At 37.0% G+C, this 12240-nt stretch overlaps 1 long non-coding RNA gene across 1 annotated transcript in view; it reads right to left on the bottom strand.

Annotated features, from left to right (window-relative positions):
• The window catches only part of LOC142100226 (uncharacterized), a 401704-nt gene that overhangs the window by 42323 nt on the left and 347141 nt on the right, over positions 1–12240 (bottom strand). The window lies entirely within an intron of this gene.

Raw genomic sequence — 12240 nt, 5'->3', positions numbered from 1 at the left:
TTATTATTATTATTATTATTATTTTATAATGCTCTGCAAAAAGCCAGCAGTGCTGTACATGAAATCTACAGTAGAATACAATACACATCCATAGTACATAACATAATACATTATTAGACTAAACATAATCATACAGAAACACATTATACACACATAACATGGTAATGCTGATGAATAGATGACTTTAAGATCACGATTTAATTAATTATTATTATTTTGAGGTATTGAAATTGAGGTATTGAATTTACATAAATATTTTCCTTATCTTAATTGTGTGACAAACTGAAAATGGCGAGAGGTATAAATGTTTATTATTCTGCTCCACTAATCCGCTAAGATCCAGTAAGATTCATGGCCGAGCTCTGCACATGAAGTTAGGGCGTCTTTATTCAAACCTCGATACTTCTGTTTGTAAATACTGCGTCTTTGCGTACATTAGGAACTTGGGTCTTCGTGTGCCACACCATAATCTGCAAAATGGTAGGTGAGTGTCACCACAGAGGAGACAATATGGCATAACATTTACAAGTAAAGAAACATTTACAAAGAATAAAGGTAAAATATATTGTTCAATCTTACCCTGTGTTTCCACTGCAGTTCTGTTACCATATAAAAAAATGAACATAAAAATGAATTAAGTATTCCTTTCTTCTGTCCATCACAAACAACTATAACCGCTCCAGTAGCTGCATGATTGTGCATATAGAACAAAAAGCTCCAATGATCTAGCATTGCATGACAGTTTTGCATGTTCTGATGAATTCAGGGAATTGCAGTTTGTGCAAAGAATGTCCATTACCTAGAAGACTGCAAGTCTTAGAGTGTAGCCTCTGTATTGCTCCATAGGAATAGAATACTGAGAAGCTCCATTTTCATAAACAGATGTTTGGAAATCTCCACACACGTATAGTAAGGAGATATAACAGACATATTGCTCAAAAACAAACAATGACGGTTTTTCAAGTACATTATTAAATTCAGTAACATACAGGTGATGTTATACACTAAAATTTATTTATATACCAAATTTTATACCATTAGGGCTTCTCATAATTACACTTGATATATAACAAGCTGCATTAGTTTAATAGCATCTGGGGCAACTAATAAACAAGGTTGGACAAAAAGTACTAAATATTCCCTTGGATGAGCCCCACAGAGGGGCGGACTGAGCCTGGGAGCAGGTGGGCGAGTTTCTTAAATGATTTAGGGCTAGATTTACTAAGCTGCGGGTTTGAAAAAGTGGGGATGTTGCCTATAGCAACCAATCAGATTCTAGCTTTCATTTTGTAGAAGGTACTATATAAATGACAGCTAGAATCTGATTGGTTGCTATAGGCAACATCCCCCCTTTTTTTAAACCCGCAGCTTAGTAAATCTAGCCCTTAATGTCAATTGGACAGAAGGGGAAAGAGAAGTGTAACTGGGGCACTCACAGTATATTAATTACAATATAATAATCTTTATTGATATACATTAAAATGTACATATATTGTTAAAACAAAATTTAAAAGCAAAATATTAAAATAGGAAATGGTATTGAAGTGAAAACAATTATAAGACCTGTGTAGAACACTACCCCAGCGTGCAGCTATTTACTTAATAATATAATACAGCACCTCCTTATCGCTGTATCTTATAATAAATATTCTTGTCTATTTGCCAGTCTTGGCTAGACAGTATAAATGCTGTTATCCAATAGATCAGAGTGGATACAGTCACTAGGTTAAGTAATAGATTTCATAAATATACACAATTCTTCTGGGGTTTAGACCTATAAACTACTCCATCCCCAGACTGAATATGTGAAGGCAACTTATTTTTGCCTGAATTCAATATATCCCACATATAGAGCAGACCCCCATGTCTTTGTGGTGACCATATTTTTACGGTATAGATCCCCCTTGAGGTCTACCCTAAGCTATTAATATTATACTATCTAGCTTTCAGTCAGGATTTTAAGGCATTGTTAGTGTAAGTTAGAAGCAGTCTGTTCCGCCAACACGCGTTTCGCTAATAATCATTTTCAAGGTGACCCAACATAGCCTTTAGATCCGCCTTTTATAGTGTATGACTCCACCTCCGTACAGAGTCATCCTTAGTGATGTTTGTTAGCAACAGGGGCGTCCCCATATTTGAATGGCAAGGCTGCTGGCCAATGTGCATCATTGCGGGATAATGTCCGGCTCCCCGCAGTGTAATGTCCTAACCTCTATCCAGGGGAGCGTCCATACGACTCAACAGTAGACTAAAAATAGCTAGACCCCTTTTTTTTTTATTGAAATAAGAGGTATAAACAAACACTTGTAATACAACAAAAGTCCAACAAGATGTTATCTATTATACATAATAAAAATTATGTAGCATTTTCTATAAAAGGTGAGTATTACTTATGTTGCGGTTACTGGTACCTATAATCGCCACATTGGGAATAAGAAAAAGCCGAATCTATTTCACCATACATAAATAGTGTAAACACCACTGTAGTAAATTAAATATATAATCACTGCAACAGGGATAAGAGGAGAATATATCCATTTCACTATACGTGTGGTAGTCTCAATAATTTAATACATTTTCAATCATAATAAATAGAGATAACTCAGAGTGGCACAAGAGAGTGACCGGTAATAATAACACATAGTACTTTTTACTCTAATCAAATACTTATAAATAATATAAATAATATAAAACTAATAATCATTTACCCAGCGATCCAGATAAACCTGGCATTTGCTGTATGGCAACAATTAGCTTAATAATGAGAATACAATTACAGTCAAATATTCGAGGTCCCTATGTGTATTGTTTCTATAGTCCCCAGTAATCCAATATATAGAAGTTACTGTTCCTATTAAATGATATTAAGTGACAGTGAAAAGAATAACAAGAAAAAAGTGAAAAGTGTAACATCCCATATGTCTAATTAAAATATTAAAATGAAAAAATCGTGTGTCCAAAACAAATATTAAAATATGTTATAAACAATAATATTCCATGTGAGGGCCGTGTACTAGCACATCTGATGTGTCCCTGACATTGGAGTCTAAGCTAGTAACATATTGACGTAGATGTCTATCTACATGTCTGCTAGTGAGACCCCCTATGCCCGAGACAATGGGTTCCCCTGGCGGATTTTTTTCATCTTCGTGAACTTGATTGTGATATCACCCCCATGGAGAAAGCATGTTCAATTAGCTTGTTGTACTGAGCTTGGTAATTAGCTGTAGGGTTAAAAATGAGTTGCTGGTAGCAATCCTTATTATTAAGCTGACAATAGATTTCATTTACATACATTGTGCGGGGCCACAGGACCACATTTCCCCCTTTGTCAGATGGTTTAATTATCCCAGCTTTCATTCTGTCTTAATGCCTCCCGTTCTTTAGGGGTGAGAGTCCCTTTCTTATTCCATTGGCCTCTAATTCGGTAATAATTCGGTAATATAACTGGTCCAGGTCCTTCCATACTAAATACTGGTAATTTATCAATAGACTTTGTTGCATTATGAAACAATTCCTGTGACATCTAAATCTTCCAAAATCTGTAAAGCCTGCAGTTCCTCTGCGGAGTCAAATTGTGGAATATCGGGATGAAGATACATTCTAGTTGTTGAAGCCTCTTCTCTTTGTTATTGATAAAATATTTCTTTAACAGGGGCTTCCTTGAAAATAACATCAGGTCTCTTCCCAATCAAACCTACTGAAGTGCTGGGTGGGGGAAAAGGATAGGTCTTTGCTTAAAAGAGAAGTCTGATCGGTATTGAGGGACTTACCAGACAACTTGATAATTCTCATAGTCTCCTCTAATAACGGGCCCTCCTGTTGGTTCTTCGAAGAGGTTGTTATACCAGGAGTTCCTGTTCTTCCATCGATTTCCTTTTTCTTACTCCTAAATCCCTTGCCCCCTCTTCGCACCTTTTTGGGTTTAGACCCCCTCCTCCTTCTCTGCATCTCAAAGAGTGTCCTAAAAAATTCTGTCTTGTGAGATGTTCTCCCCTAGATCTCGTGGAAGTATCTATAGCTGCACTCTCTGAGGATTCAATCTCAGAAGTGCTGGAACCTGACATAGATCTTTTGGTCTTATGTAGGTCCCATTTGAATATCTTATTATTCTTATAGTCATTCTTATCTCTTGTAAATTTGCTACGTTTTTTATCAATGACCATCTTCTTAAATTGGTCTCCTGATTGAGTTTATCATAGGATTTCTGAAACTCCTCCAAATTCTCAAATTGTTTTAATTTGTCACCAAGTAATTTAATTTCCTGGGAATATATATCGAGTTGTCTAGTATCACGCTCTATGATATAATATATCACGCTCTATGATATAATATTTCATGCTCTATGAGTATGTTCATAAGTTCATTTGAACAATTAGTTAGAGCTCCTTCCCATTTTTTTCTCAGTTCCTCATTAATAAAGTCACAGCTGGTAAAGCTTAGGCCTTAGACCCCTTGACACCATCTGCTGTTTTAAATAACTATTAAACATGATTCTGTTCCAACAATTTTTGGTTTGTTTAAACATGAGGTTTCTTAGTTCATATAATAGTTCTGACCGTCCCATCTATGGTGTCAGAAAAGACGTCAGCATCTATATTTTCTTGCCACTTCTCTTGTCTCTCGGTGAGATCATTATCGAGGCTGCCATCAGTTTTTGTTTATATTTATATTCAAAATGAAAGATGTGATAGTAGATCTCAAAATGGTCCCGTGCTGATATAAAGAGTAGTGTAAGGACACAAGAGATAATCATTAGGCAAAATATATATCGCACTGGGTAGACTGTTTTCCTCTCTGCTCCTTAATTACCAATTCATTCCTTTATTATGATCATTTCTGTTACTAATGAGACCAGGAGCAGGCGCGGGCTGGGAGAGGCGAGGCCGGGGGGCACACAGGCGGCCGCATCACATGAAAAGGGATGTGGCCGCGTCATTGATGATGCGGCCGCCTGTACCGCTGACGCGGCCGCATCTGATGTCATCAGATGCGGCCGCGGTGGAAAGTATTGTATTTTGCATCCGGGGGTGGCCGGCCAGCCTACCCCCCGGCCCTAATAGCAACCTGACCGAGCAGCCCAGGGGGCCACTGCCCCCCTGCCCCTCGGGCCAGCCCGCCCCTGACCAGGAGGATAGGTGCACCCACATATATAATAGAATTAATGTCAATTGGACAGTAAGAGTTTCTTAAATAAGTAATGTATTTTTCCTCTTGGAACTTGTTAATTACACAGACGCGGATTAGCGCAACTTCTTCCACTTGACCAGTTTAATCATTTTTGCTTGAGCGAATACTGAGCCAGCAGAGGAGGATTTGAGAACAATGACTCAGGTGGAAGGAGCTGTATGGTGCTGGTCAGTGATGTCTGTGGAACTAACAATACCTTTCTCTATCTAATACTAATGTAAGTAGTACTGCATGAGAACAATACTTCATTCCAAGAATAGAGATTTATATAAATGCTTCTGTTCTGGTCACAATATCTGATGATGGCTCTAACAGAAGAGGCTGTACCGCCTCAATGCTTGATAATAGGCTCCCCGAACAGGGGTTATCGTGGTGATAACCCTAATAGTAGATAGGGAGAAGCAACAACATCAATTTTTATTAAAACAAAAGGCTTTTTGCACTGTGTACAAGTATTGTAATATAACTATATACTTATATAATCTATTGCTGTAATATGATATGTACAGGAAATGTCTGGCAATCATTAGCCCGGGTGAGGGGGGGGGGGTAGTGAGACTCGGCCAGCAGCCTACTAGAAATATTTTTGTAACACCCCCTCTGGTGTTGCTGTTGGCGCCTCCCAGTGGCGGGGTGCGTGGCTCGGCTCTGGGACCCAGAGGAGACACATCAGGAGGGTATGGGAGGATCAGAACCCGAGAGGCAGTGTGACAGTTGGTATGAGACATCTTGTAAGCTAGGACCCAGGAGGTAGATGGGTGGTCCCGGGTCCTCGGCCTGTAGAGGTAGGAGGGGCGCGAAGCACCATGAAGTACCAGGAAGTGTATATAGTAACTGTGTATATTTACTATTCACTGCTATAGTTTAAGAACGTGTTGGAGTGAAGAGGAGTGTAAATAAAGATATATATCTGCAATATAGAGATGGTCTGGGGCCCAAATTACTGAGACATCTGATTGCACCACAGTTACATACCCTGTGTCCCAACATCGTCACAGAGACTCTATAATAGTAACCTGCATGTGTGGGGACCCTCTGGTAATTTACACCCATGCCCAGGGCTGAGAAGGAGGTGCGCTGCCTAATCCGTGCACCCTACACTGCACAGTGACAGGGGGTTACATCAGAAAATAAATGCAGGTGGCTGTCACAAATCAATGCAGGAATACAGCTAAGGAGCCACGAATAAGGTGAAAAACATTCAATGTTTATTTGCTGAAGAGTATAAACAGAAGGTGTAATAATGAGCTTTGCAGTAATTACCAGGTACACGGCTGTTACAGGTAAACAGGAGGTATGGAGAGATCCCAAGCAGCAAGTGCAGGGAAATGCAGAGGTAAATACCAGGTTCACAGATGATGCAGGTAAGTAGAATGTATGGAGAGATCCCAAGCAGCATAAATCCAGGAGCACAGCAGAAGGAAGTAACAACAATGTAACAACAGGATGTGACAACATAACCAGCAATGTATGCTGGGAGGGACAAGTATACATAGGGGAAAACCCAGGTGTAAGGAATAATTAGTTCCACAAGGTTAACTCCTAAAGCACAAGAAACAGGCACAATAGCAGCACCTCTGGTGATCAGAGATACTGCTGCTGACACATAAAATGAAACACAAATAAAGTCCAAAAGTCCAGGAGGCAGGAGCTGTCTATACAAAGCAGCAAGCTTGTAGGCAGGTCGTTACAGTGGTTCAGTGACCCAGCCCAACGTGGCCCCAGCCAGGGGGCGGATGCCCCCATACCCCCAGCCCAGCCTGCCCTTGGATATATAAATGATATAGATATATAGATATAGATAAATAGATATATATACATAAATATTAAAACACAAAATATTCACAGTGCACAATAGTTGTTTTGCATTTGTGTCTCTCAAACACCTTTTGATTTGTTCATATAATTAAAATACAAGTTCTTTGAAAGATCCTTATTAACTCTACTTTGGTAATGATTTAAAATTTGAAACCAAGTGGACCGTAATCATGCATCTTCCCCTTTGATTACCTGGTCTCCATGTGTAAACCATCCAATTTAAAAAAAAAACTAGGGGTGCTTCCCTGGTGTAATATTATTAAAATAGTTTTATTAAAAAAACACACACAAATTCAACACGTACTAAAAATCAGTTGTATGTGAACATATAACAGCAAAAGCTGTAATATGTTATATAGTGACATACTTACACTGTACGATTGTGAGCTAAAACCCTCTACACATGTGGGCTTTGATTTGTATGTATAATGATGGGTTAAAGTGTGAAAGTTAATGTGGAACGTTTATCTGTAAGTGATTTATTAATTTATAGAAGGTTTTACAATATAAGGAACTTGCTCTTATGCCTAATGTTATGGAATTTGATTCATACATTGTAAAATGTATGAATCATTTATATATATATATATATATATATATATATATATATATATATACATATGTATAGATATAGATATATAGATATATCTTTATATATAGATATTGTATGTATATATATATATATATATATATATATATATATCATCATCATCATCATCAACATTTATTTATATAGCGCCAGCAAATTCCGTAGCGCTTTACAATTGGGAACAAACATTAATAAGACAATACTGGGTAATACATACAGACAGAGAGGTAAGAGAACCCTGCTCGAAAGCTTACAATCTATAGGACAATGGGAGTTAGAAACACAAGGGCATGTGCTACATCATATTGCACAATGGACCAGCTAGAACGCAAAGGTAAAAGTACTGACTGGGCTGTGTGTGTTGCAGTGTTGGTCAGAAGGTTGTTGTCTTGTGTTAGCTGTGTAGAGGATGGCAATAGGGTAATCTAGGGAGATTAAGATGGTGGCTGAGGAATATCATAACCTTGTGGGTTTTCAGTGAACGCTTGAAGGTTTGAAGACTAGAGGAAGTCTTACTGTGCGTGGGAGGGAATTCCACAAAGTAGGTGCAGCCTATAGATATATGCAGATATAAATACATAGATGAATGGATATATATTTATATATTTATATCCCATTATAATCAGCCAAATATGTAAAAATAAAAAGGTGCAATAGTGGAAGTAACATAGAAAATACAATATGAAGTGATGTTTATAATAATAAAGTATTGCCAGATTAAGCAACACTAAAATAGCCTCCTTTCATATTGATAAATATATCTTGTACTGAAGACCACCCTTTAAGAAAGAGCTGCTACTTATTGGCCAGTGCTATATGCTTGTCCCCCAGGATATAGTCCCCCAGCCAGCCCCTGGCCCTATATACAGGGCTGTCATCAGAAACTATGGGGCTCAGCCAATCAGCATCTGGGAGCCACCATATCCCGGAGGGACGTAGAGTCAAGTAGGGTAGACTGGGGGGCCCAGACAGAAAAATGGGTCTGTCTGGGCCCCTTACAGCTCTACCACTTGTACACTCCAATGGCAGCCCTGCCTACATATACATGGTGTCCTGCATAGTGCTGGGACCATCTAACCTGCCTGTGTATGACCCGGATATACTGGGTATGAAGAGGTCCTATTCCTACAGACTCACAGTAAACTTTTTATTAATTTACTGGCTGAGTAGTCGTTCTATATGGCACCCTCTGTACTATATATAGTATGCTCTGTACTATATATAGTATGCTCTGTATCATACATAGTATGCTCTGTACTATATATAGTATGATCTGTATCATATATAGTATGCTCTGTACTATATATAGTATGATCTGTATCATATATAGTATGTTCTGTACTATATATAGTATGCTCTGTATCATATATAGTATGTTCTGTACTATATATGGCATGCTCTGTACTATATATAGTATGTTCTGTACTACATATAGTATGCTCTGTATCATACATAGTATGCTCTGTACTATATATAGTATGCTCTGTATCTTAAATAGTATGCTCTGTACTATATATATAGTATGCTCTGTATCATATATAGTATGTTCTGTACTATATATAGTATGCTCTGTATCATATATAGTATGTTCTGTACTATATATAGTATGCTCTGTATCATATATAGTATGTTCTGTACTATATATGGAATGCTCTGTACTATATATAGTATGCTCTGTACTATATATAGTATGCTCTGTATCATACATAGTATGCTCTGTACTATATATAGTATGCTCTGTATCATATATAGTATGCTCTGTACTATATATAGTATGCTCTGTATCATATATAGTATGTTCTGTACTATATATAGTATGCTCTTTATCATATATAGTATGTTCTGTACTATATATAGTATGATCTGTATCATATATAGTATGCTCTGTACTAAATATAGTATGCTCTGTACTATATATAGTATGCTCTGTACTAAATATAGTATGCTCTGTACTATATATAGTATGCTCTGTACTATATATAGTATGCTCTGTATCATACATAGTATGCTCTGTACTATATATAGTATGCTCTATATCATATATAGTATGCTCTGTACTATATATAGTATGATCTGTATCATATATAGTATGTTCTGTACTATATATAGTATGCTCTGTATCATATATAGTATGTTCTGTACTATATATAGTATGCTCTGTATCATATATAGTATGTTCTGTACTATATATAGTATGATCTGTATCATATATAGTATGTTCTGTACTATATATTGTATGCTCTGTATCATATATAGTATGTTCTGTACTATATATAGTATGATCTGTATCATATATAGTATGCTCTGTACTAAATATAGTATGCTCTGTACTATATATAGTATGCTCTGTACTATATATAGTATGCTCTGTACTATATATATAGTTTGCTCTGTATCATATATAGTATGCTCTGTACTATATATAGTATGCTCTGTACTATATATATAGTTTGCTCTGTATCATATATAGTATGCTCTGTACTATATATAGTATGCTCTGTATCGTATATAGCATGTTCTGTACTATATATAGTATGCTCTGTACCGTATATAGTATGTTCTGTACTATATATAGTATGCTCTGTATCATATATAGTATGCTATGTACTATATATATAGTTTGCTCTGTATCATATATAGTATGCTCTGTACTATATATAGTATGCTCTGTATCGTATATAGCATGTTCTGTACTATATATAGTATGCCCTGTACCGTATATAGTATGTTCTGTACTATATATAGTATGCTCTGTATTATATATAGTATGCTCTGTACTATATATATAGTTTGCTCTGTATCATATATAGTATGCTCTGTACTATATATAGTATGCTCTGTATCGTATATAGCATGTTCTGTACTATATATATAGCATGCTCTGTACCATATATAGTATGTTCTGTACTATATATAGTATGCTCTGTATCGTATATAGTATGTTCTGTACTATAGATAGTATGCTCTGTATCATATATAGTATGTTCTGTACTATATATAGTATGCTCTGTATCATATATAGTATGTTCTGTACTATATATAGTATGCTCTGTATCAGATATAGTATGTTCTGTACTATATATAGTATGCTCTGTATCAGATATAGTATGTTCTGTACTATATATAGTATGCTCTGTATCATATATAGTATGTTCTGTACTATATATAGTATGCTCTCTACCATATATAGTATGTTCTGTACTATATATAGTATGTTCTGTACTATATATAGTATGCTCTGTATCATATATAGTATGTTCTGTACTATATATAGTATGCTCTGTATCATATATAGTATGTTCTGTACTATATATAGTATGCTCTGTATCATATATAGTATGTTCTGTACTATATATAGTATGCTCTGTATCATATATAGTATGTTCTGTACTATATAAAGTAAGCTCTGTATCATATATAGTATGTTCTGTACTATATATAGTATGCTCTGTATCATATATAGTATGCTCTCTGCTATATATAGTATGCTCTCTACCATATATAGTATGCTCTGTACTATATATATAGTTTGCTCTGTATCATATATAGTATGCTCTGTACTATATATAGTATGCTCTGTATCATATATAGTATGTTCTGTACTATATATATAGTTTGCTCTGTATCATATATAGTATGCTCTGTACTATAGATAGTATGCTCTGTATCATATATAGTATGTTCTGTACTATATATAGTAAGCTCTGTATCATATATAGTATGTTCTGTACTATATATAGTATGCTCTGTATCATATATAGTATGCTCTGTATTATATATAGTATGCTCTGTATCATATATAGTATGGTCTGTACTATATATTGTCACGATTAACGGTTATTGTCATAAGCTTCTGGAACAGGTGTTAGGGGACTTCACCTTTAGCAGCCGCCTTTCCAGTAGAGCTTCATGTGCTCACAGGTACTCAGATGCCCCCAGATCTTATGCTCTGTGTAGTACAACCTTATGGTTTTAACCATAGTGCGGACATGGGGACGACAGCAGGAGATACACAAAGTCAGGACAGGCCAAGGTCAAAGGGCACAAGCAGGCAAAAGGTTCAGGTCCGGCAGAAAGACAGGATATCAAAGTCACGGGCAGAAGTCAGGGTCACCAGTAGAGAATCACAATCCAATAAACAAGCCAAAGGTCATACACTGAAGGGTCTATCCAGGAGTACAGGAACACAGTACAGCAGCAGGTCAGCAGCTAGGAAACTGAATACTATAACCGGCAGGGTGGCTAAGCCCTACCTACCTTTAATACTGATAGTGGCCAATCAGGAGCAAGCTCCATAAACAGATAATGGATCCCAGCTGCCACAGGAACAAACTGCGCATGCACCCGAGTAGCAGCTTGCCGGGTCACAGCGCTAACAGATCAGAAATAATTATAACAGACGACATCGGCTGTTTTTACCTGCCGGGACGCATCAGGGACTGGAATACCATCCCGACCGTTGCCCTTGCAACCTCCGGGTTGAGGCAGAAGTGACATCCCGGTCGTCAGGATGATGGCCGAGATGAGGGGTAGTAAGTACAAATAAGCTGTGGCGGCTCGTAGTAAAGCCGCGGTTCGTGAGATATATTGCAAGCTCTGTACTATATGCACCACACTCTGTACTATATATGGCCCCCTCTGTA

Source organism: Mixophyes fleayi, chromosome 8 (assembly GCF_038048845.1).
Source record: "Mixophyes fleayi isolate aMixFle1 chromosome 8, aMixFle1.hap1, whole genome shotgun sequence".
Classification (NCBI taxonomy): domain Eukaryota; kingdom Metazoa; phylum Chordata; class Amphibia; order Anura; family Limnodynastidae; genus Mixophyes; species Mixophyes fleayi.
The sequence above is the reverse complement of the archived record's forward strand: the minus strand, read 5'-3'. Positions and strand labels throughout refer to the sequence as shown.